At 44.2% G+C, this 26,240-nt stretch overlaps 3 non-coding genes across 3 annotated transcripts; 2 read left to right on the top strand and 1 right to left on the bottom strand.

Annotated features, from left to right (window-relative positions):
• Positions 1 to 6,682: 6,682 nt before the first annotated feature.
• On the top strand, positions 6,683 to 6,764 carry trnas-aga (transfer RNA serine (anticodon AGA)). Its single transcript has one exon. It is a non-coding gene; the product is annotated as a tRNA-Ser (tRNA).
• A 264-nt stretch (positions 6,765 to 7,028) lies between these two features.
• trnah-gug (transfer RNA histidin (anticodon GUG)) lies at positions 7,029 to 7,100 on the top strand. Its single transcript has one exon. It is a non-coding gene; the product is annotated as a tRNA-His (tRNA).
• Positions 7,101 to 18,915: 11,815 nt separating this feature from the next.
• On the bottom strand, positions 18,916 to 18,988 carry trnak-uuu (transfer RNA lysine (anticodon UUU)). Its single transcript has one exon. It is a non-coding gene; the product is annotated as a tRNA-Lys (tRNA).
• Between the last annotated feature and the right edge of the window lie 7,252 nt (positions 18,989 to 26,240).

A 26,240-nucleotide genomic window follows, 5' to 3' on the forward strand; every position in this document is an offset into this window, starting at 1 on the left:
CAACTGTCCCTCACCCAGGCTCAATCTGGAACGTGCGACTCCAGCATTTCCTCGGCCTACAGAAACCCAGCCTACCTCCACAGTTCTCAGAGTTAAGGGAAGCGGGCCAGAAATGTGCATCCATCTGCTATTGTATGATACGGAAGTCTGTGCTCTGTTGGACAGTGGGGCCAGGAGGAGCGTGTTACCTCGGCTCTGTTACGAGACCATCAAGGCTGATGTAAGGCCCCCACTCAAGCTTTCCACTGTACAGGCCCTGCAGGGAATAAGCCCTATAAATGTTGACGTTCTCGGGGAAGTGGATGTTCCTGTGCAAATTGGAACCCAAACAGTCAGTGTTAATTTCATTGTAGCAGATGTGGCTGAGGGCACTGAGGCCATTCTGGGGCATCCATTCTTGGAGCAGGCACGGGCACGCCTTGATTTTGGCAGTCAGAAGATTATACTGTTTGGAGAACAGATTCCGTACTTTAACCCAAAGAACAAACCGCGGGTGCATGTGGTCCGTATAGCACGCACAGTTGTCCTTGAAGCAGGACGTGAATACATTGTGCCAGGCAATGCACATTTCCGCGAGGAAGTACAGGGTAACGTCCTTTTGAGTCCAACAAAGGGTTTTATGGAGAAGCATCAGGTGATGGTGGCACGGATTATAATTGGTGCCCAGTCAAGCAATCGAGTTCCTGTTAGACTGTTCAACCCAGGTACTGTTGGTGTGAAGGTGAGGAAGGGAGTAATTGCTGGAATCCTCCAGCCTGCTCATGTGGTTCAGGCCTCAACTGCAGAGCTGCCACCAACAGAGTCATATCCTGCAGTTGTCCCAAGTCACTTACAGCTGCTGTATGCAGAAAGCTCAAGAGATCTGAACGAAGCAGAACGGCATGAGCTTGTGGAGCTGCTTCATGTTTACGGTGATGTTTTCTCCACTGGACTGACAGATCTTGGCCGCACAAACCTTGTCCAACATGACATTCAAACCCGGCCTGGCCCACCTGTGAAACAGCAACCACGTAGAATGGCGTTTGAGAAACAGCAAAGTGCTGATGAACAGATCCAGCAGAACCTTGATTCTGGCCTAGCCGCCCCTAGTAATAGCTGTTGGGCATCACCCATTGTAATGGTGCAAAAAAAAGACCAAACATACCGACTGTGTGTAGACTACCGGACACTAAATGAGCGCACCATAAAAGACGCCTACCCACTCCCAAGAATTCAAGATACTTTGGATACTCTGTCCACAGCAAAGTGGTTTAGCACATTAGACCTTGCCTCCGGCTACTGGCAAGTGGAGTTGACTCCACAGGCGAGACAGGCAGCTGCATTCTGTAGCAGGAAAGGGCTCTTTGCATGGAATGTCATGCCCTTTGGCCTTTGCAACGCCCCCGCGACGTTCCAACGCTTAATGGATCGTGTCCTGGCTGGGATGCAGTGGGAAATCTGCCTAGTGTATCTAGACGACATCATCGTGCTGGGCAAAGATGTAAAAGAAATGCTCCAGCGCCTGGCACAGGTGTTTGAAAGGCTACGCCAGGCCAACCTGAAGTTAAAACCCGCCAAGTGTTGCCTCTTCCGCCGCCAGGTGGTCTACCTGGGCCACATCGTCTCAGAACACGGTATAGCTACTGACCCTGAAAAGGTGCGGAAAATTCGAGAATGGCCACAGCTCACAAGTGTTAATGAAGTTCGACAGTTTGTGGGTCTCGCATCCTACTATAGACGGTTTGTCAAAGACTTCGCCACAGTTGCAAAGCCTCTTCACAACCTATTAAGAAAACATGCCCGATTTCACTGGACTCCTGACAGTCAACAGGCCTTTGATAAATTAAAGGAGCTGCTCACTACTGCCCCCATCCTAGGTTACCCTATGGACAGCGGTGACCTTATTCTAGATACGGATGCCAGCAACTTCGGAATTGGAGCTGTGTTGTCTCAACTGCAACAAGGGGAGGAACGTGTTCTAGCATATGGAAGTCGGAGTCTGACGCCAACTGAACAGAATTACTGCACCACACGGAGGGAACTTTTAGCAGTAGTGGAATTCACAACACATTTTCGTCAGTACTTGCTGGGCAGATCCTTTACTGTACGCACCGACCATAGTAGCCTACAGTGGCTAATAAGGATGAGAGAACCGGAGGGGCAGCTGGCCAGATGGCTCGAAAAACTTGGGGAGTATAACTTCAAAGTTGTTCATCGTCCTGGGCGTTGTCATGAAAACGCTGATGTGCTTTCCCGTAGGCCATGCCGTGCAACCTGCCCCTGCAAACTTAAGAATCCCATCTTGAGTAGCCCTCAGCTCTGTCACCAGGCAGTCCAGTGTGACCTCAACGACAAATCTGTAAACAACGTACCTGCAGCTGTTACCCCGGAGTCTTGTCGAGTGGGGGTAGTACAACCTGCCGTCACCACCAGTATTACTTCATTCTCGGGGTGGACTACTGATGACCTGTGTGCTGCCCAAGCAGCTGACCCTGATATTGCCCCCATCAGGAGATGGATGAGGGGAAACAAGGAACGACCCTCCTGGGAAGAAGTGTCACCTTATGGGCCGGCAGCTAAGGCCTACTGGAGTCAGTGGCAGAGACTGTACCTAAAGGATGACATTCTTTTGCGGCGGTTCTACCTAAATGAGAGTCCTGAGTATTATCCCCAGATTATGCTCCCACGAGTTTTCCGGGAAGGTATCATGCACCAAATGCACGAGGGCCCAGTGGGCGGACATTTTGGAGTGGAGCGAACGCTGTACCGGCTGCAGACAAGGTATTATTGGTACAAAATGCGAGAAGATGTTTCACTTTGGTGTCGCACATGCACCAGTTGTGCTGCAAAGGCTCGACCATTGAAGAGGCCTCAGGCACCCATGGGCACCGTGCGAGTGGGTGCCCCCATGGAAAGGATTGCTGTTGACTTGATGGGCCCTATGAATGAAACAGAACGCTTTAATCGTTACATTCTTGTAGTGCAGGATTATTTTAGTAAGTGGGTGGAAGCTTACCCCCTGCCTAACGACCAGGCTGTCACTGTGGCAGAGGTTATTGTCGCTGAATGGGTCTGCCGTTATGGGGCACCGCTTACCCTCCATAGTGACCAGGGCACAAATTTTGAATCTGAGGTTTTCCAAACAATGTGTAAGCTGCTCGACATCGACAAAACCCGTACAACACCTTTCCGGCCTCAGTCAGATGGCCAGGTCGAGAGATTTAATGCCACTCTGCAGAAAATCCTAGCCACAACCTCTGAGCGATGTCATTGGGAGTGGGATCTAATGGTTCCCTACGCTGTGATGGCTTACAGAGCGACTAAGCACAGTTCAACTGGATTTACCCCAAACATGATGCTCTTTGGACGAGAAATAACAGAGCCCATTGACCTGGTCACAGGAATGCCCCCCAACGACACACTGAGTCAAACAATCCCGCAGTATGTGGTTCAGATGAGAGAAAGATTGGAGTTGGCACATCAGCTTGCAAGGGATGCACTGGGCGAATCCGTAGAGCGTGCTAAAAAGCAGTATGACAAGAGAGCAGTCAGGACACGCTACAAGGTCGGTGATGCAGTGTGGTACCTTGTCAAGGGAACGAAGCGAGTGAAAAACAAAATCAGGAAGTTTCTTCCCAGCTACGATGGTCCATACTTTATCTTGGGACATCTGGACGATTTAGTGTACCGCATCCAAAAAAACCAGAGGACCAAAGTGAAAGTTGTTCACCATGACAAACTCAAACCCTACTATTCCCGGCAACCCCTGGAGAACAGCTGGGTGTTCAAAGACTCAGAAGTTTGGCAACCTCAGGAAGTTCCGGCCCCAAATCTGGAAGTCGATGGAGCTGAACTTGACTTGGATTTGTCTTGTCTCTTCAAGGAGGAAACCGGAAATTCCGGTGACCCAGACAGCATGCCTTTCCTGGATGACACAGGTGTGCCAATAACAGAGCAGGACACAGAGGATGTTCAGTGGAGTAAAGGTAGCACGGTGCAACAACATTCAGCAGGGACTGTTTACGGCCAAATGAGGGGTAGGCCGCAACGAGTCAGGAGACCACCACAGAGGTTTGGAGACTGGACTAATTGAGTATTAAGAATTAAAGAAAAAAAAGAGCCAGGAATAATACTTTGTTGACAACTTGTTATTGTTCTATCGAAAAAAATGATGCATGTCATATGTTAAAAATTATATTTTATGTGCTTCCTTTTTGTAACCAGGGTGGATTTTGTTGTTTACCATTTTGCTGTTAAGAAAACAAGCCAAGTGTATGTTTAATTAAGCATGATTTGTTTTATTGGTTTACAATGGCTGTTTCTAACCTCTTTCACTTCTACAGGCCATGTATCGGAAAAGTCAGACGGTCACTTAGCTGGACTTAAATAACTACCTCCCTAGTTGTGTTGGGACTGAATTATTAACTCTTCAATGGAAGGGCTACCTCTTTAACAGCTACTCTTTAACCCCTCTCAGCACCGTGCTATCCTTCAACCTTATGGACTGTTTACCCTGTCACGTGGGGTTGGAATATACAGGCGAGTGCCTTCATTGAGCGGAGTTGCTTTGTGGGACTGTATGCTTTGACAATGGAGCTGCCTATGAACAGTTTGAGAAGAAAAAAAAAGAAAATATTTATATGGGTGGACATTGTTTTGAATGAATTTCTGCCTTCTATTAACACTGTGAATCTATTGTAAAAACCTTGTTAAACGTATGTTTTATCAGTCATGTTATGGTGCTGGAGTGGTGTAAGTTTAATCACCATCCAGAGTGGGGGTAGTGTTGCAGGAGAGGGGAAATAGAGGTGGCCGCTTTAAGACAGTTTTTACGGGGGTTGTAGTCCTTGGCGAAGTGCATTGTGGGTAATGTAGTGTGGCGCAGATGCGGTATGTGTGAGCTCTCTGTGTGTGCTGCGCTGTGAAGGAGAGGAAGAAAGTTTCACTCGGTTTTGTTTTACGTTTACTCTATTAATTCCACCCTGGTGCTGTTTTGCACTGTACACTTAAAAACACTGAAAGAAGTAAAAGAAGGGCATGCATCGATCACCTTTGTCCGTCTCATCATTTGCTCGAGCATGAAATAACGAGCTGTTACTCTGCCGCCAGACATCCCGGAGAAAGTAACACACTGTTCCCTTTATTCATATCTATTCAAAAGTAGTATTGCCATTTAAAACTAGATTTTATCCATAATGCAAATGCCATTAACACATGACTAATCAGCATTATATTACTAGCATTCATGTTGTTATTGTTACAACTTAATAGTTCACAGCTGACCTTGCTAGATAGCTAACCCATTGCAATATTGCATGTTCCACTATTGCACAGTGTTGCTATTTGGTAACACACATTTGATGGATTTAGAAAAAAACTAATTTTATTCAAATAAATTAGAGTTGTGAATATGTCATCATGACGTACTGGAGGTGATGTTTCAGATTTATTTTGTGGATCTGACATAATTTGATTCTTTGTTTTTATTGACGTTTACATTTGCATTTAGCAACTCCTCACAATAAAAGTCAGTCTGTCAGAAATCACGCTACAGTGTTGCTAGGTGGTTGCTAGGCGGTTGCTAAGGTGTTGCTAGGTGGTTGCTAGGCGGTTGCTAAGGTGTTGCTAGGTGGTTGCTAAGGTGTTACTAGGCGGTTGCTAAGGTGTTGCTAGGTGGTTGCTAAGGAGTTGCTAGGTGGTTGCTAGGCGGTTGCTAGGTGGTTGCTAAGGTGTTGCTAGGCGGTTGCTAAGGTGTCGCTAGGTGGTTGCTAAGGTGTTGCTAGGTGGTTGCTAGGCGGTTGCTAAGGTGTTGCTAGGTGGTTGCTAAGGTGTTGCTAGGTGGTTGCTAAGGTGTTGCTAGTTACTAGTCGCAATTTAGCTTTTTTTGTAGTCCCTACACTCTGATGTTGCCTAGAGATACGTTCAATAAATCGACAGCAACATCTTGTACGGCTCATCAAGATTGGGATTTGATAGTTTTTTTTCCAAGTCGCCCAGTCCGTTTTGGCTGTCCCTTTGTGGCACATTTTCCCCACTCCATCTGCTTCTGGAGAGTTGCTTTATGCACAGCTCTTTTCAAGACTGATGCTAGCACAGTTCCAAAAGGCCCAGGCGAAATGTGCTTTTGGCCATGCTTTTGGACCATGGCTTTAGTAACACCTAATGACTTCAAGGTCTTTCACGGTGCAGCTCAGCAGTGGCATGGCACAGCTCTGAAACGCCGTTTCCTGGAGGACGACTGCATCTGTTTTTTTTAAGAGGACGCAGGTCTGTGCTGTGATGAGAAAGTGTTGTTAGCCAGCAAGGGGCTTGCAGAGGTCCAACTCCGCAAACAGGTGCTTCAGCAGCCCGGATAGCTCAGTCGGTAGAGCATCAGACTTTTCATCTGAGGGTCCAGGGTTCAAGTACCTGTTTGGTTGAAGGCCTGTCTGTTTGTCAGAGACCTCGTTGCTCTTTTCATATCACTTGGTGGCTGTCCATTGTGGTGTGGCCTGCGAGAGCACGTTGCTCTGAATTCAGATCATCAGCTTGTGTGGAAAGAGTGCCCATGAAGTTAGCTGAGTTTGTTAGATTAGAGAGCTATGCTGTCCCTGCTTCCCAGAGATTGTACGGAAAAGTTGCACTAGAGCTAGTGCACCTTCCTCTACCCCTCTTGACCCTGTGCTTGGTTGCCACCTCAGCAGGAGAGAGAAAACAGACGTCTGTAGTCGTGGCCGAGTGGTTAAGGCGATGGACTAGAAATCCATTGGGGTTTCCCCGCGCAGGTTCGAATCCTGCCGACTACGTTGTTTTGCACGTCCACTTATGTTGTTGTTCTCTTTTCTTTCAAGCCTCCTATACGTAATTGGAATCCTCCTCTGCAACTCACAAACAAGCCCCTGTCACTTAGTGACCAGGTAGCTGTGGGTGAGCGACAGTGGTTTGCCGCGACCATACAGTCATTCGTACTCTGTGTTGTGGCTAGAGAAATCCCAGTTTGAATCACGGTCACAAACCAGTGTCCCTTAGTGTCCAGGCAGCTGCAGAGCTTATCGGTGAGCGAGCGGTGTGCCGTGATCGTATAGTGGTCAGTACTCTGTGTTGTGGCCGCAGCAACCCCGGTTCGAATCCGGGTCACGGCAGCGTGTTCCTGTTAACTGCGAGCAATGCTTGTGCTGCTTTTTACAACCTCAGGCCATTTATGCCCCAACTGTTGCTAGGTGGTTGCTAAGGTGTTACTAGGCGGTTGCTAAGGTGTTGCTAGATGGTTGCTAAGGTGTTGCTAGGTGGTTGCTAAGGTGTTACTAGGCGGTTGCTAAGGTGTTGCTAGGTGGTTGCTAAGGTGTTGCTAGGTGGTTGCTAGGCAGTTGCTAAGGTGTTGCTAGGCGGTTGCTAAGGTGTTGCTAGGCAGTTGCTAAGGTGTTGCTAGGTGGTTGCTAAGGTGTTGCTAGGTGGTTGCTAAGGTGTTGCTAGGTGGTTGCCAAGGTGTTGCTAGGTGGTTGCTAGGCAAAAGCTAAGGTGTTGCTAGGTGGCTGCTAGGCGGTTGCTAAGGTGTTGCTAGGTGGTTGCTAGGCGGTTGCTAATGTGTTGCTAGGGGGTTGCTAGGTGGTTGCTAAGGTGTTGCTAGGGGGTTGCTAAGGAGTTGCTAGGCAGTTGGTAGGTGGTTGCTAGGGGGTTGCTAAGGTGTTGCTAGGTGGTTGCTAGGCAGTTGCTAAGGTGTTGCTAGGTGGTTGCTAGGCAAATGCTAAGGTGTTGCTAGGAGGTTGCTAGGCGGTTGCTAAGGTGTTGCTAGGTGGTTGCTAGGCAAATGCTAAGGTGTTGCTAGGCGGTTGCTAAGGTGTTGCTAGGTGGTTGCTAAGGTGTTGCTAGGCAGTTGCTAAGGTGTTGCTATGTGGTTGCTAGGCGGTTGCTTAGGTGTTGCTAGGTGGTTGCTAGGCAGTTGCTAAGGTGTTGCTATGTGGTTGCTAGGCGGTTGCTTAGGTGTTGCTAGGTGGTTGCTAGGGCGGTTGCTAAGGTGTTGCTAGGTGGTTGCTAAGGTGTCGCTAGGTGGTTGCTAGGCAGTTGCTAGGCAGTTGCTAAGGTGTTGCTAGGTGGTTGCTAAGGTGTTGCTAGGCGGTTGCTAAGGTGTTGCTAGATGGTTGCTAAGGAGTTGCTAGGCGGTTGCTTGGCAGTTGGTAGGTGGTTGCTAGGCGGTTGCTAAGGTGTTGCTAGGTGGTTGCTAAGGTGTTGCTAGGTGGTTGCTAGGCGGTTGCTAAGGTGTTGCTAGGCGGTTACTAAGGTGTTGCTAGGCAGTTGCTAAGGTGTTGCTAGGCTGTTGATAGGTGGTTGCTAGGTGGTTGCCAAGGTGTTGCTAGGTGGTTGCTAGGCAAAAGCTAAGGTGTTGCTAGGTGGCTGCTAGGCGGTTGCTAAGGTGTTGCTAGGGGGTTGCTAAGGAGTTGCTAGGCAGTTGGTAGGTGGTTGCTAGGCGGTTGCTAAGGTGTTGCTAGATGGTTTTTAGGCAGTTGCTAAGGTGTTGCTAGGTGGTTGCTAAGGTGGTTGCTAGGCGGTTGCTAGGTGGTTGCTAAGGTGTTGCTAGGTGGTTGCTGGGCGGTTGCTAAGGTGTTGCTAGGTGGTTGCTAAGGTTTTGCTAGGTGGTTGCTAGGCGGTTGCTAGGCGGTTGCTAAGGTGTTGCTAGGTGGTTGCTAGGCGGTTGCTAAGGTGTTGCTAGGTGGTTACTAGGCGGTTGCTAAGGTGTTGCTAGGCGGTTGCTAAGGTGTTGCTAGGTGGTTGTTAAGGTGTTGCTAGGTGGTTGCTAGGCGGTTGCTAAGGTGTTGCTAGGTGGTTGCTAAGGCGTTGCTAGGTGGTTGCTAGGCGGTTGCTAAGGTGTTGCTAGATGGTTGCTAGGCGGTTGCTAAGGTGTTGCTAGGTGGTTGCTAAGGTGTTGCTAGGTGGTTGCTAAGGTGTTGCTAGGTGGTTGCTAAGGTGTTGCTAGGTGGTTGCTAAGGTGTTGCTAGGTGGTTGCTAAGGCGGTTGCTAAGGTGTTGCTAGGTGGTTGCTAAGGTGTTGCTAGATGGTTGCTAGGCGGTTGCTAAGGTGTTGCTAGGCGGTTGCTAAGGTGTTGCTAGGTGGTTGCTAAGGTGTTGCTAGGCTGTTGCTAGGTGGTTGCTAGGCGGTTGCTAAGGTGTTGCTAGGTGGTTGCTAAGGTGTTGCTAGGTGGTTGCTAGGCAAAAACTAAGGTGTTGCTAGGTGGCTGCTAGGCGGTTGCTAAGGTGTTGCTAGGTGGTTGCTAGGCAAAAGCTAAGGTGTTGCTAGGGGGTTGCTAGGCGGTTGCTAAGGTGTTGCTAGGTGGTTGCTAAGGTGTTGCTAGGCTGTTGCTAGGTGGTTGCTAGGCGGTTGCTAAGGTGTTGCTAGGTGGTTGCTAGGCAAAAGCTAAGGTGTTGCTAGGTGGCTGCTAGGCGGCTGCTAAGGTGTTGCTAGGTGGTTGCTAGGCAGTTGCTAAGGTGTTGCTAGGTGGTTGCTAGGCTGTTGCTAGGTGGTTGCTAAGGTGTTGCTAGGTGGTTGCTAGGCAGTTGCTAAGGTGTTGCTAGGTGGCTGCTGGGCGGTTGCTAAGGTGTTGCTAGGTGGTTGCTAGGCAAAAGCTAAGGTGTTGCTAGGGGGTTGCTAGGCAGTTGCTAAGGTGTTGCTAGGCGGTTGCTAAGGTGTTGCTAGGTGGTTGCTAAGGTGTTGCTAGGCAGTTGCTAAGGTGTTGCTAGGTGGTTGCTAGGCAGTTGCTAAGGTGTTGCTATGTGGTTGCTAGGCGGTTGCTTAGGTGTTGCTAGGTGGTTGCTAGGCAGTTGCTAAGGTGTTGCTATGTGGTTGCTAGGCGGTTGCTTAGGTGTTGCTAGGTGGTTGCTAGGCGGTTGCTAAGGTGTTGCTAGGTGGTTGCTAAGGTGTCGCTAGGTGGTTGCTAGGCAGTTGCTAGGCAGTTGCTAAGGTGTTGCTAGGTGGTTGCTAAGGTGTTGCTAGGCGGTTGCTAAGGTGTTGCTAGATGGTTGCTAAGGAGTTGCTAGGCGGTTGCTTGGCAGTTGGTAGGTGGTTGCTAGGCGGTTGCTAAGGTGTTGCTAGGTGGTTGCTAAGGTGTTGCTAGGTGGTTGCTAGGCGGTTGCTAAGGTGTTGCTAGGCGGTTACTAAGGTGTTGCTAGGCAGTTGCTAAGGTGTTGCTAGGCTGTTGATAGGTGGTTGCTAGGTGGTTGCCAAGGTGTTGCTAGGTGGTTGCTAGGCAAAAGCTAAGGTGTTGCTAGGTGGCTGCTAGGCGGTTGCTAAGGTGTTGCTAGGTGGTTGCTAAGGTGTTGCTAGGTGGTTGCTAGGCGGTTGCTAAGGTGTTGCTAGGGGGTTGCTAAGGAGTTGCTAGGCAGTTGGTAGGTGGTTGCTAGGCGGTTGCTAAGGTGTTGCTAGATGGTTTTTAGGCAGTTGCTAAGGTGTTGCTAGGTGGTTGCTAAGGTGGTTGCTAGGCGGTTGCTAGGTGGTTGCTAAGGTGTTGCTAGGTGGTTGCTGGGCGGTTGCTAAGGTGTTGCTAGGTGGTTGCTAGGCGGTTGCTAAGGTGTTGCTAGGTGGTTGCTAGGCGGTTGCTAAGGTGTTGCTAGGTGGTTACTAGGCGGTTGCTAGGTGTTGCTAGGCGGTTGCTAAGGTGTTGCTAGGTGGTTGTTAAGGTGTTGCTAGGTGGTTGCTAGGCGGTTGCTAAGGTGTTGCTAGGTGGTTGCTAAGGTGTTGCTAGGTGGTTGCTAGGCGTTTGCTAAGGTGTTGCTAGATGGTTGCTAGGTTTTTGCTAAGGTGTTGCTAGGTGGTTGCTAAGGTGTTGCTAGGTGGTTGCTAAGGTGTTGCTAGGTGGTTGCTAAGGTGTTGCTAGGTGGTTGCTAAGGCAGTTGCTAAGGTGTTGCTAGGTGGTTGCTAAGGCAGTTGCTAAGGTGTTGCTAGGCTGTTGATAGGTGGTTGCTAGGTGGTTGCCAAGGTGTTGCTAGGTGGTTGCTAGGCAAAAGCTAAGGTGTTGCTAGGTGGCTGCTAGGCGTTTGCTAAGGTGTTGCTAGGTGGTTGCTAAGGTGTTGCTAGGTGGTTGCTAGGCGGTTGCTAAGGTGTTGCTAGGGGGTTGCTAAGGAGTTGCTAGGCAGTTGGTAGGTGGTTGCTAGGCGGTTGCTAAGGTGTTGCTAGACGGTTTTTAGGCAGTTGCTAAGGTGTTGCTAGGTGGTTGCTAAGGTGGTTGCTAGGCGGTTGCTAGGTGGTTGCTAAGGTGTTGCTAGGTGGTTGCTGGGCGGTTGCTAAGGTGTTGCTAGGTGGTTGCTAGGCGGTTGCTAAGGTTTTGCTAGGTGGTTGCTAGGCGGTTGCTAGGCGGTTGCTAAGGTGTTGCTAGGTGGTTGCTAGGCGGTTGCTAAGGTGTTGCTAGGTGGTTGCTAGGCGGTTGCTAAGGTGTTGCTAGGCGGTTGCTAAGGTGTTGCTAGGTGGTTGCTAGGCGGTTGCTAAGGTGTTGCTAGATGGTTGCTAAGGTGTTGCTAGGTGGTTGCTAGGCGGTTGCTAAGGTGTTGCTAGGTGGTTGCTAGGCGGTTGCTAAGGTGTTGCTAGGTGGTTGCTAGGCGGTTGCTAAGGTGTTGCTAGGCGGTTGCTAAGGTGTTGCTAGGTGGTTGCTAGGCGGTTGCTAAGGTGTTGCTAGGTGGTTGCTAAGGCGGTTGCTAAGGTGTTGCTAGGTGGTTGCTAAGGTGTTGCTAGATGGTTGCTAGGCGGTTGCTAAGGTGTTGCTAGGCGGTTGCTAAGGTGTTGCTAGGTGGTTGCTAAGGTGTTGCTAGGCGGTTGCTAGGCGGTTGCTAAGGTGTTGCTAGGTGGTTGCTAAGGTGTTGCTAGGTGGTTGCTAGGCTGTTGCTAGGTGGTTGCTAGGCGGTTGCTAAGGTGTTGCTAGGTGGTTGCTAAGGTGTTGCTAGGTGGTTGCTAGGCAAAAACTAAGGTGTTGCTAGGTGGCTGCTAGGCGGTTGCTAAGGTGTTGCTAGGTGGTTGCTAGGCAAAAGCTAAGGTGTTGCTAGGGGGTTGCTAGGCGGTTGCTAAGGTGTTGCTAGGTGGTTGCTAAGGTGTTGCTAGGCTGTTGCTAGGTGGTTGCTAGGCGGTTGCTAAGGTGTTGCTAGGTGGTTGCTAGGCAAAAGCTAAGGTGTTGCTAGGTGGCTGCTAGGCGGCTGCTAAGGTGTTGCTAGGTGGTTGCTAGGCAGTTGCTAAGGTGTTGCTAGGTGGTTGCTAGGCTGTTGCTAGGTGGTTGCTAAGGTGTTGCTAGGTGGTTGCTAGGCAGTTGCTAAGGTGTTGCTAGGTGGCTGCTGGGCGGTTGCTAAGGTGTTGCTAGGTGGTTGCTAGGCGGTTGCTAGGCGGTTGCTAAGGTGTTGCTAGGTGGTTGCTAAGGTGTTGCTAGGTGGTTGCTAGGCGGTTGCCAAGGTTTTGCTAGGTGGTTGCTAGGCAGTTGCTAGGTGGTTGCTAGGCAGTTGCTAAGGTGTTGCTAGGTGGTTGCTAGGCAGTTGCTAAGGTGTTGCTAGGCGGTTGCTAAGGTGTTGCTAGGCAGTTGCTAAGGTGTTGCTAGGTGGTTGCTAAGGTGTTGCTAGGTGGTTGCTAAGGTGTTGCTAGGTGGTTGCCAAGGTGTTGCTAGGTGGTTGCTAGGCAAAAGCTAAGGTGTTGCTAGGTGGCTGCTAGGCGGTTGCTAAGGTGTTGCTAGGTGGTTGCTAGGCGGTTGCTAATGTGTTGCTAGGGGGTTGCTAGGTGGTTGCTAAGGTGTTGCTAGGGGGTTGCTAAGGAGTTGCTAGGCAGTTGGTAGGTGGTTGCTAGGGGGTTGCTAAGGTGTTGCTAGGTGGTTGCTAGGCAGTTGCTAAGGTGTTGCTAGGTGGCTGCTGGGCGGTTGCTAAGGTGTTGCTAGGTGGTTGCTAGGCAAAAGCTAAGGTGTTGCTAGGGGGTTGCTAGGCAGTTGCTAAGGTGTTGCTAGGCGGTTGCTAGGGTGTTGCTAGGTGGTTGCTAAGGTGTTGCTAGGCAGTTGCTAAGGTGTTGCTATGTGGTTGCTAGGCGGTTGCTTAGGTGTTGCTAGGTGGTTGCTAGGCAGTTGCTAAGGTGTTGCTATGTGGTTGCTAGGCGGTTGCTTAGGTGTTGCTAGGTGGTTGCTAGGCGGTTGCTAAGGTGTTGCTAGGTGGTTGCTAAGGTGTCGCTAGGTGGTTGCTAGGCAGTTGCTAGGCAGTTGCTAAGGTGTTGCTAGGTGGTTGCTAAGGTGTTGCTAGGCGGTTGCTAAGGTGTTGCTAGATGGTTGCTAAGGAGTTGCTAGGCGGTTGTTTGGCAGTTGGTAGGTGGTTGCTAGGCGGTTGCTAAGGTGTTGCTAGGTGGTTGCTAAGGTGTTGCTAGGTGGTTGCTAGGCGGTTGCTAAGGTGTTGCTAGGCGGTTACTAAGGTGTTGCTAAGCAGTTGCTAAGGTGTTGCTAGGCTGTTGATAGGTGGTTGCTAGGTGGTTGCCAAGGTGTTGCTAGGTGGTTGCTAGGCAAAAGCTAAGGTGTTGCTAGGTGGCTGCTAGGCGGTTGCTAAGGTGTTGCTAGGTGGTTGCTAAGGTGTTGCTAGGTGGTTGCTAGGCGGTTGCTAAGGTGTTGCTAGGGGGTTGCTAAGGAGTTGCTAGGCAGTTGGTAGGTGGTTGCTAGGCGGTTGCTAAGGTGTTGCTAGATGGTTTTTAGGCAGTTGCTAAGGTGTTGCTAGGTGGTTGCTAAGGTGGTTGCTAGGCGGTTGCTAGGTGGTTGCTAAGGTGTTGCTAGGTGGTTGCTGGGCGGTTGCTAAGGTGTTGCTAGGTGGTTGCTAGGCGGTTGCTAAGGTTTTGCTAGGTGGTTGCTAGGCGGTTGCTAAGGTGTTGCTAGGTGGTTGCTAGGCGGTTGCTAAGGTGTTGCTAGGTGGTTACTAGGCGGTTGCTAAGGTGTTGCTAGGCGGTTGCTAAGGTGTTGCTAGGTGGTTGTTAAGGTGTTGCTAGGTGGTTGCTAGGCGGTTGCTAAGGTGTTGCTAGGTGGTTGCTAAGGTGGTTGCTAGGCGGTTGCTAAGGTGTTGCTAGATGGTTGCTAGGCGGTTGCTAAGGTGTTGCTAGGTGGTTGCTAAGGTGTTGCTAGGTGGTTGCTAAGGTGTTGCTAGGTGGTTGCTAAGGTGTTGCTAGGTGGTTGCTAAGGCAGTTGCTAAGGTGTTGCTAGGTGGTTGCTAAGGTGTTGCTAGATGGTTGCTAGGCGGTTGCTAAGGTGTTGCTAGGTGGTTGCTAAGGTGTTGCTAGGCGGTTGCTAGGCGGTTGCTAAGGTGTTGCTAGGTGGTTGCTAAGGTGTTGCTAGATGGTTGCTAGGCGGTTGCTAAGGTGTTGCTAGGTGGTTGCTATGCGGTTGCTAAGGTGTAGGTAGGTGGTTGCTAAGGTGTTGCTAGGCTAAGCTTTTATTAATAACAGCATTTGAAAAAAATCCTCTGTAAGTGTGGAGGCGAGCTTCATCACATCAGCTTGGCAGCCCAAGCTTCACATTTGGCTTGTCGTTTTCCATCTACACTCTCTTGGTGCACATCAAAATCCCAGAGCATGCCAGACACTCCAGTTCTGAGCACAGTGTGAAGAGTGTGGCCTGTCATGCATATATTGTTTGAAGTTACTGAATCTCTCCTTAAAGGAATCATCATTTCATCCAGAGTTGTGCTCTTCAGGAGCCCCCTGCAGCATCTCTCCCTAAATGAATTTAGCCACGGTCTGAGTTTCCAGAGTTTGTCCTTCTTTTCCATCTCTGACACGGTCAAGTTGTTTACAAAGTGTAATGAAGTCAAACAGAGATTGGCATCTGTTGTGGTACATCACATCAGAAACAGGAGTGTACCGTGTGCCTGTCTGTCAATACACACAGACTGCAAATATTTACATAAGGCCCATCTTCAGGTACATGTCAAGCATCTTCTCCACTTCCTTATGGTTAGTGTTTACAGATGCTCCATTTTTTGCAAGCTCTGCTCATTTGTGTTTCTTGTCAGAGCCTCAGTCACGTCTTCTGTCACAAACTTTTGGAAGTACTCCAGTGAGGTGAGGAGGGAGATGGCATCATATGTGCTGTTGTTTGAACAGAGTTCTGCATCTGAACAAAGGTTAGCCTTCTAAAAGATGTCAGTGTACCTGGCACCATAACTTGAATGCTATAGAAAACTATAGTTATAGAACATTTACACCAGGGGTCACCAAACTTGTTCCTAAAGGGCCGGTGTCCTGCAGATTTTACCTCCAACCCTAATCAAACACACTTGAACAAGCTAATCAACGTCTTACTAGGTATACTTGAAAAACCCAGGCAGGTGTGTTGGGGCAAGTTGGAGCTAAACCCTGGAGAGACACCGGCCCCCCAGGACCGAGATTGGTGACCCCTGATTTACACAATCAACACAATTGAACATGAACAAAACAGTTCTTAGTCTTTTGATTTACTTGAGGATCTTTAGAGTCACTTTCTCTTCAAATCTCTAAAAGTGTGTTTCTTTAACTGAAGAATAAGGTTTATTTTATTTTTTTCATTGAATTGTTGTCTTATTTTAAAATAGTTTAATATTTAAACACAAACTGACATTTCCAACAGGGTTTTAAAACAAAACTTAATGTCAAATTAATATATTAATGTTGATAATATAATGATATAAATGTTAATAAAACTAGAGCTGTCAATTAAAAAATTAACTAATTAATCACACTTTTTTTTAGTAATTAATCATGAATAATCACGAAACGTCATATTTATTACAGAAATAAAAACACAGGCATGTAAGAGCCATTTGAATTTCAAAACACTCAATGCCAATAACAAACAAACATGATTTCCATGCTGGATTCTAAGTGGACTGCAAAAAAAAATCCAAAATACAGGCATTGCAGATATGGAAAATGATAATAAAGTATTAAATACAGACATTTGTACTCATAGTAAAGTTGTTTTGCTGCGAGTTGAGAACATTAATTATAAAGTAGAAATCATTTTGCTTAGTCCTGCTTAACATTTAGCCAGTTGCTAAGACAGTCCAGTCTATTGATATTATCGGGGGACAATGTGGCCAAGGGGTACATCAAAGGCACGTACCAAAGACTATAGACTTCTTACAGGGTTATGGTTATACAAATTTGATTTTCTTGATCGTAGAATTAGATCAAATGCGATAAAGTACCTCCAGGTGGTTGTTTTCGCAGAATAAAGCCGATCAGTCTTATAAAACAGTGCATCACAAGTCTGTTGGGCATTATTCTGCGATAACAACTGCCTGTATGTGATTTATACCTTACATAAAGATTGTGTATAACATAGTGCCTAATGTTTTTTTGTTGGTTCACCTTTTGCTATTGAAGCAGCTCTAAAAATGTTTTTTTGATCACTATTTTTAGGTGAGAATTGGCCCCAATACTTTAATCACAGGTGAACAGTTGCCCATGTGAATTGGACTGACCCCAAAATGGCCTCAAAAGATCTCTTTGTAGCCGTGTTTGGAAGGAACACCCTTAGTACACACTGCTGCACTGGCAAATGTTCAAATGCCTTCAGAGACAAAGCAGCTAAGCCACGACTGGACTCCAAATAAGTCTCTGACATCATCGGTAAGTTTTTTTTCCTAATAAAATATTTTTTGTAAATATTGTTATATTTTGTTTATTAAAAACAAAATATACAAATATAATTATATAATTACACTCAGGACTTTGCTATCTACTTTAAAAACTATGTTAGGCCTTGAGATTTAGCATTAAAATAAAATTGTCAATTATTTCTCAGAGTATCAGTCACTTGGCAGATAGAAAAAAATTCAAATAAAATAAGTCTGCATAAACAGTATTAATTAAGTATTAATTATGCTCAGACATTTATACATTTATAAATCTAAATCAGTGTGTTATGTGGAGTCAAGTTTAATTTTTGCTTTATGAGTTATTAGTTTTGTTAAACAGTTTATAGTCATCTCTTAAATCAAATATAAAGTTAACATTTTTAAACAACCCATAGCTGGTTTGGGTACTGCTGTGGCTGGAGGGAGGGGGGGGGGTTCTTTTGCTCTCAGATGTGGTTTGGGTCTAAATATGTTTCTTTTTCTTATCTCTGACAGTTTACATCAAGAATTAATAGAATGTTGAAGCCAGCCAAATAAGGAAGGCCATCTCCCAAAAATGCGCTGATTAAGTGCAAAATGACAAAAAGACCCCACAATTTTGTGTAATTTTTTAGAACTTTGTGTGTGAATATTTTTTATCTGCTCATATAATGAAAACTGAATTCAAACCGAACAATGTTGAAACAACAGGACATAATTTTGTTGCCCTTTTTAAATCAATATTTTCAGAGGTTTGTGCAATAATGCTGTTCTCTAATATAGGTTGCACAAAAATTATGGTCTCAAGGTGACTTTTCATAAGACAGTCACAGATACAAAAGAAAAGTGTACATTTAGGATTCCAATAAAATCCCATATACTTGTCATATAAGTCGTATTAGACAATCTGATGGATTCCTTTAGGTTTTAAGGTTCCAAAAACAAATAGGAATTCTAAATGGAATCCTATACAGAAATCCTATTGGAATTTCTAACATATTTTGGAACCTTTCCTAAAGGATTCCAATTGGATTTCTTAATAGGATTCCATTGAGAATTCCAGTTGGAATTTCCACATGGGGTGCGTGCATACAATTCTGAACAGTATCTCAAGCATAAACGTCAGACATCCACTAGACTGTTCAGAGCTGACTCCAGACCTGTGAAACGGATCCACAATCAAATAGAAGACACACACTTAAAGTATAAGCTGTTTCTTATCTGAGGCTGAGTGTAGTCTCAGCCGTCTTTATCAAAACTGGTTAAAAACCAGTATAATCTACATTCAGGCAGTTATATCCTTACCACACAAAGTCTATCTTGAATAAAAAGTAGAATCACCCTCAAAGAATTAACCGTAAAAACAGCAAAATCCCTTAAGACATTTTAGATAGTATTAACTCTTAGAAATAACAATGGAGACAGTTGCTTCCAGTCCTCAGCCCTCAGCTCCACTCAAGGTCTCCGTGACCTCTGACTTAGTTTGGTGGCTCCTGAAAAAGTTATAAAGAGACAGGCAAACGCACTGAACATTCTTATATTAAGCAATGTGTTAACTTATTCATTAGTTAAAATCAATTCAAAGTTAATTACTCATTCAGATAATCAAATAATTATATAAAAATAATGAGAAACAAGATGATGAGGAAAGGATAAAAGTTGATTCATGCTGAGATTGATAGGAAGGTAGAAATCTGAATCCTCCACGCTCTACAAAAGTTGGCTTACACGCCCAAACAGGGACTTGAACCCAGGAACGTCAGATGAAAAGTCTGACGCTCTACCGTCTGAGTTATCCAGGATCACTGGGGCATTAGCTTAGATTTAAGCGCTTGTGACGTGTCACAGTAGCAGTGTGCACTGAAAAGTGGGCTGTACAAAACAGGTGGCAAGAGGGAGCGTGATGCCAATGTCACCATGAGGAATCCTGCCATGACCCTGATTCGAAGCGGGGTTGCTGTGGCTACAATGCAGAGTACTGACCACAATCCAATCACGGCGAGTTACCGGACAGCCGTTGTGGCCCCTGTGCGGCATGTTCCTCCCTCTGATTTGCCCCTTTCGGTTCAGTGAGCGCACGCTGTTGTTTTTCTCCTCCTACCAGCACAACGCTTTTCCCAAGTAACGCTGGAATTGCAAACATTTGATGACTGTTGCAAGTTCAAAAAGGAAGAGGACGAGCACGTGGTCGCAGGACTCGAACCAGCGCGAGAAGACCCCAATGGATTTCTAATTCACCACCTTAACCACTCGGCCGCAACTACAAGACTGCCTGTGCCCTCCATGTCCTCATGCCTAATACACATGTTGTGCATCCAGATGAAACTTTCAGCAAGCGATAGCTCACTGGCAAAAGCTGTGGCTCCACAAGAAGAGCCTTACACGCCCGAGCAGGGACTTGAACCCTGGACCCTCAGATTAAAAGTCTGATGCTCTACCGACTGAGCTACCCGGGCTCTATGGCTGTGCCTCGCAAGTAGGCAAGGTTTAGGGTTGTGGTCGGCGCAGACCTTTACGCTACACAAAAGTTTACCGTAAGGTGGGGTTTGGACTTGTGGTTGGTGTAGATGTTGCTAAAACACAACAGGTTACTGTGAGGTTGGGTTTATGGTTGTTGTAGGTGTAGACATAAGTAAAACGCAGTAGTTTGGACTCCATGTCATGTGGGAGACATTAAAAAGATCAATGACAACTGCAGAAGGTCTTTCTGTTGTTGTGGCAATAAATGGAGACTTAACCATTGAAACGATTCCTTCCATGCCTTAGAAGCGTGACTTGATCAATGCTTACCTACACAGCATGCTGGCATCAAACGTCCCGTTACTCATATCGAATCCCTAGTCTTCCACACTTTAGGAAACGTAAACATTCAGGACGTGCCATTAGTAAGAGGACGAGCACGTGGTCTGCAGGACTCGAACCAGCGCGAGAAGACCCCAACAGATTTCTAATGTTTTGTAATGTTACGGCAGCCAAAAGGTATACATTGGCTGGGAATCTACTTAGAAGCCAGCTATGCTCACCACTATATTACCAACGCTTGCGGACATCCTCTCACAGAAGTGTAGAAATTGAAAGCTTTCGACCAAGGAGTTCTTTGTGTGAGCGAAAAAAAAAAGTCAAGTATGGATGCCATCTCTTTCTGACGTTGAGGTTGGATAAAGCGTTCGAAGGTACAACCTCACCAAAAAAAAAAAACAGAGGTCAATAATTTCACTCTGCAGTGGTGGAGTTCTCATCTTCTGTCACCCAGTATTCACTGTAATGAGCTCCCCCGGTTTGAATGTCATTGCAAGGGTTGACTGGATGCAGCTCATGAAAGGGCAAGCTGACATTTTGTGGAGTAAAAGCTGGGCTATGTGTAAGATTGAATGGGGTGCTTTGTTTGCTGCAAAACATGCTAGTAATGTTCTGTGTGCACTGTTCATGTTACTGCTGATGACCAGTTGAAGGCTGATGAAGAATTAAGGAATATTAATGAGGAAAAAGCTGTCCAAGCCCAGTTTTCAACCCTCCTCTTGCCTCCTCGACGTGAATCCATCTATTTTTAAATAGCCAACTCTTGACAGCTGTTCTCGCTTACAGCCGTACCACCCTGGAATGCTAGAGGGCAATAGTGCACTTGCAGCAAAGGAAGTGGTAGGCAGAGAGTGAGAAAGGATCACTCAATTTTTGTTTTGTTTGTTTGTTTTTTCAGAAAAAGTTTGAGGTTTTTTTTGTTTTTCTTTTTTTGATAATTTTGTCCACTTCCCAGCAGCACTTTGCTGTCTGGGAAGTTTGTGTTCTGTTATGAGTGCAAATGTGGAAGGACTCAAACGTAAAGATATGGACATGGATAGAAAACGAAGCGGGAAACTGGATAATGGACTGGAAGTAGGACAACACTTTGGACACGGACAAATGGGCGATAAAAGGATCTATACTAAAGAAGCTACAGTGATTGTTCATATGACAGAAGTGAATGATGCTAGAGCAGAAGACATCATAAAGGCTCTGACTGAGAAGATATGAAAAGGGAAGGTTCTGGCTGTAAGACCAAGAAAGGAAAAGGAATGTAAAATAACTCTGCCAAGTTAAGAGGACGGCGAGGATTTGGAAGATGGACTCATGATAAAAGGGAAGAATTGTGAAGTTAGACACTTACAAGTAAGAGAGTATATTGTATCTTTTATACATTTGCCGGCTTATATTGAGGATGATGAAATTCTGGATAAACGTAAGTTTTGGGGAGTAACACCTGCATCTGATATCAGAAGGCGAATGTATCCGGGTACAGACATTGCAGATGGTACAAGGTATTTAAGGGTTAAATTCCCGAAGGAGGTGATATCACTCCCAAACAGTGCAAAATTTGATACTGAAGAAGGAACACAATATTTCCGAATTATGCATGACCGTCAAGTGAAAACTTGTCGCTTGTGTATGGGTCCTGGACATGTGTTTAAAGACTGTCCTGATTTTAAATGCTTTCAGTGTGATGAGCAAGGACATTTCACAAGGGATTGCGATGCAGTGAAATGCCTGGATTGCAGAAAGGTGATGGTAAGATGTGAGTGTTGGATGGAGAAAGAAAATGTTACACAAATCCCAGAGACTGTTGAGGAAGCAAGGCAAATGATGGATGAAACAGAGTTGGGAAAGACTGGTGAAGTTGAGAAAGTAATTGTTGAGAATACAGAGAATAATGCGGGAAATCGAGATGAAATGGAAAATAATTCACTGGGAGGAGCAATGGCTGAAGGAATATGGACACCGTTGGAAATATCACAGGGAACTTTAGAAGGAATGGAGGAGCAACAACTGGAAAATAAAGAAGAGGAAAGTAAAGACACAATGGATGAAAAGAAAGAAATTGAAAAAATTGACTTTAGAATGGACAGAAGAGAGAAAATAAGAAGAAGGAGCTTTAAGGTAATACCAAATTTAGAAGCTTCTTAAGAAAGAACAAAATAAAAAAATAATAAATGGGACAATAGATTTCAAGTGCTAATGGAGGAGGAGGAGGAGAAAGGGAATAGTTAAACATGTTTGATTTTAAGTATTTATGTTTTTTCTTTATTTTCTTTTTTAATTTTATATTTTAAATGTGATATCATGGAACACGAGGGGTTTACAGAATAGGGAAAAATTTGAGAAGATGGGAATTTTATGTAAAAAACAGTTATAATTGTGTTACAAGAAACAAACTGGAAAAATCAAATCGTAAATATGTATAAAAAGAATGGTATGGGAATTTTTATTTCAACAATGGTAAGGATAAGGTGGGAAGTGGGGTCGCTATTTTAACTAGAAGAGGGATAAGTGAAAAAGAACAAGTGATATATGATGATGGGGTGGGGAAAAGTATAGCGCTGAAAATAGAAAAAGGGGAAGATGCTCCAAATGAGGAGACAGAGAAGAAAATGTTTTTTTAGTAAAATATAAGACAAAATAAAACATTGGAAAAATGTTATTTTAATTGGAGATTTTAATACAGTTTTTACAGAATTAGATTTGGCAAGTAACATGGTTTTTAGAAAAGATAAAGGGAGAGAAGAACTAACAAAATTAATGGAGGATTTTAAATTGAAGGATATTTGGAGGGAAAGAAATGGAACAAGAAGAGAATTATCAAGACGACAGGTGGTGTTAACAGAAATTAAACAAAGCAGAATAGACTATATATTATGTATGGATAATCCTGAAGGGGTGATCAAGAATGTGTTTTATGACTTTGTTGGTATTAGTGATCATTCTTTGGTTCAGATGACAATAGATTGTGCAAAAGTTGAAAGAGGAAGAGGGATATGGATTTTAAATTCAGAGATTTTAAAGGGCGCACATTTTAAGGAGAGAATTATAAAGATTATAGAAGAAAATAAAATGAGTAGTATGTATAAAGAAGAGAAAATAATCTGGTGGGATAATGTGAAGTGGGAGGTTAAAAAAGTTTTCAATAGAATATAGTAAATGTATGAAAAAATGGAAAAAACAAAAAGAAAATGAAATAAGAAAGAAGCTAGATAAAGAGTTAAGAAAAGGGACAGAGGGTGAGGGAAACGAAGATATTGAAGAAATTGTAAGGTTACAAGATAAGTTAAAAATAATAAAAGATGAAAAATGCAAAGGTGCAATAATAAGAAGTAAAGCAAAATGTGCAGTAGAAGGAGAAAGATCTACACAGTTCTTCTTTAATTTGGAAAGCAATAGGCAAAGAGCTGAATTAACAAAAGAGGTATTAAATAAAGAGGGGAAAGTAGAAACAGAAACTGAGGGGATTTTAAAAACAGTAAAGGATTTTTATATGTTCAAAAAACAAGGAACAAATGAAGAAGAGAAAGAATATTTTCTAAAACAGATCAAATCAAAGGTAACAGAAGAAGACAAAAAAAATTGTGATGAAGAAATTCAAAAAGAAGAAATAGAGGTGGCTATTAAGCAATTAATGCCAAGAAAAAGTCCAGGTGTAGATGGCAAAACAAATGAATTTTATAAAGAATTTAAAGATATTTTAGTACCGATTTTAAAAGAGATCTGTGAAGAGGTTTTTATTAAAGAATTATTGAGTGAAAAGATGAGAATAGGAATGATAAAAATGATATACAAAGGAAAAGGGGACAAAAAAGATCTAAAGAATTTTAAACCAATAACAATGTTAAATACAGATATGAAGATTTTAGCAAAAGTTTTAGCAAATAGGTTAAAAATAATTTTACCCAAGATAATTAAAACGACACAGGCTTATGGGGTGCAAGGAAAAAACATAACAGATGTGGTGAAAAGTATAAGGGATACAATAGACTATATGAAAGAAAAAGAGAAAGGGTTTTTTAATAGGTTTAGATCTAGAGAAAGCTTTTGACAGGGTAGAGCATGATTTTTTATTTGCAGTTCTTAAAGAGTTTGGATTTGGGGAAAATTTTAGGAAATGGATTCAGATTTTTTATACAGATATTTGAACATATATTTTTTTTTATAAGATGTGATTTGGAAAAGTGTGTTAGACTATTATTTGAAGAAATGTGGACATTTTGATATGGGATGTAATGTTTTATGGATGAAAATGAAAAAATGGATGACAGCAGGTCTGCCAAGATTTTATGTTGAGGTCTTAGAATCATGGGGGGGCATTTTTAGAAAATGTGTTTATTATACCAAAAGGAAGGGCTCAGATTGTAGAACAACCACTTTTCTTTTTCTGAATCCAAATATTTTAAATGAAGGAAAAAAAATTATATTTTAAGGAAAGGTGGGATGGAGGATTAAGACAAGTTAAAGATGTATTATAGGAAGTGATAAAAGGATTTGTACCATTACAATTGTAGATGCCATGGAGGATGGTTATAAAAGAGTTGTTAAAACTAAATTACAAAGACAATATCATGATTTGAAAAAAGCAATACCAAAAGATTGGATTGAAATAATTGAAAAAAAAAATGAGTTGCGGGATAAGGAAGAATTACCAGAGGTCGATTTTAAGAAAAAAAAATGGAGAAAAGATCAATATGAGCTTATGTACAGTTAAGAGTTTTTATGTTGTTTTTAGATCAAAGGCTTTTATAAGACCTATAGCATTCAACTACTGGAAGGAAAGATATGAGGATTTAAATGAAAAAGAAATATGAGGAAATGTCAGAATGAAATATATGGAACCAATTTTAGAAAATTGTAATTATTTATTGAGACATAATTGCATATTAACAGAAATGAGATTGTGTAAAATGGGAATTGAACAAGATATAATGTGTAAGGTGTGTATGAAGGAAGGGGAAGGTTTATTACATTTGTTCTTCTATTGTGAAAAGTTGGAGGAATTTATGGAAAAATGAAAGAAAATTGCTAAATCGTTAATCAGAAAAAATGTTTTTATTTGGTCAAAATGAATGTGGTATGTATGCTGTTAATCTATGTATAACAACTGCTAAGTATGTGATTTGGATAAGGAGAAATATGGCTAAACATGACAGGAAGAGAGTGGATATTTGGCATATGTTTAAAAACAGAATGGAGATGGCTGTAAAATTGATATTCAACTATCTTATAGTACAAGAAAAGGAGGATGTATTTATAGAAATAATGGTAAAAGGGAACGTAATGGTTGAACACAAGGACAACATTTTAAGTTGGTTATGGGAAAATTATGAAGTTTAATAATGAATGTTGTAAGTATCATGTGATTTTTACGTCATGAAATCATTTCTTTGTAAAAATGTAAACATTTGATTTTAATAAAAAAATAAATAAAATAAAAAAATGGATAAGGCATCAGCCTCTGGGGCTTGGTGGGGGCTGTGGGCTCAAGTCCCATCTGGGTTGTCTTTGAAGGTCTCACTTCAATTTGGGAGCAATGTTTAGTGGATGAAACACAGTAGCTGTGAAAACCTTCTTGAGATGTGTTTGCATGTCATTAACTTCCTGCATTGCCAAGCATATTACCTGTTATGACTAAAAAGGTAACGAGATACCTAACGTGAAAGGCTATTTTGAATCCTGCATGGTGCCTACAGAGAAGAGACTGTGTACAAAGACAAAAATGGTGCTTACATATAAAGCTGGTGGCTTGTTCAAGATCCATAAACAAATCTAACAACCGAATCATTGCCGCTCCTTTTTTTGTCTGTATAATTGTACATGTTAGACTGGTTTAGATCAGAAGTCCACAAAATGTTCATCAACTAAAGTCACAGCAAAAGCTGCTACAATTAACATACAAACACCGTAGATAGCACAGCACCGCTGCTTTTTCTGTGACAGGCGTAGGGCTCATCCAGGACCTCTCACACCCTAAGTGAGAATCATACCCCTAGACCAATGAGCCCTGTAGAAGCACTCTGCAGTGCCACAAAAAAATCTGTGAAACTGATCCAATCTACTCTTTGTTCATGTTGTTTTTGTTACGTGTGTCAGCAACTCCCTGGATACATATTACAGTTCACAGACAGTAAAAAACAGCCCAGCGGCCAAATGGATAAGGCACTAGCCTTCGAAGCTGGGGATTATGGGCTCAAGTACCAACTAGGTTGTCTTTGATGCAGTTCCTTTAAGGTTGGCTGTGCAAGACAATCCAGTGTGACTTTTAAAAAGCTAGGTTCATACCCTTAGGCCAAAAAGACATGACAATGGAAAACTCCTAACAGAAGTTAACCGCCACTTTTGGGCAGTCCTCTTCTGACCTCTTTATGCAGCTCAAAGGACAGAGCCGTCCTGGGAGACACCTGCAAATACCCAGCGTTGGACCACGGGCCATATGGCCATTCAACGCCGGCGCAGACCTGGACAGTCTCGTCCAGCCTGGCACCTCTTTGTGCTGAAAAAGGGATCATTTAACACAGGAGACAGGGATCATTTGTCCCAATTGGCACTTAGCCAAGGCTGAACATGAACCTGGGCGTTCCAGGCGACACTTTTAACACAGGAGATAGGGATCATTTGTCCCGATTGAAGCTATTTTTACCACACAGATAGAGGAATAATAAAGACACTGAACACCGTATGACCTTTATTGTTAAATTGTATAATATTTATTCAGGAAGATTCAGTCTTCTGTTGCTTCGAGGGGGCGTTTCCCCTTTGAAGGCTGCCATGGCAGCGTCCTCTTGCCAGTTCCCTCCTGAAAAAAAGACACAGAAAGGCCAGTTAGCTAACACCACACATCCTGCTGTTGACGTCCATGCCAAAAAGGAACTGATTTACCAGGGGTGACCCAGGACTCTCTGTCCTCTTGCGCCC

The sequence above is a fragment of the Danio aesculapii genome, chromosome 4 (genome assembly GCF_903798145.1).
Source record: "Danio aesculapii chromosome 4, fDanAes4.1, whole genome shotgun sequence".
NCBI classification, from domain to species: Eukaryota; Metazoa; Chordata; class Actinopteri; order Cypriniformes; family Danionidae; genus Danio; species Danio aesculapii.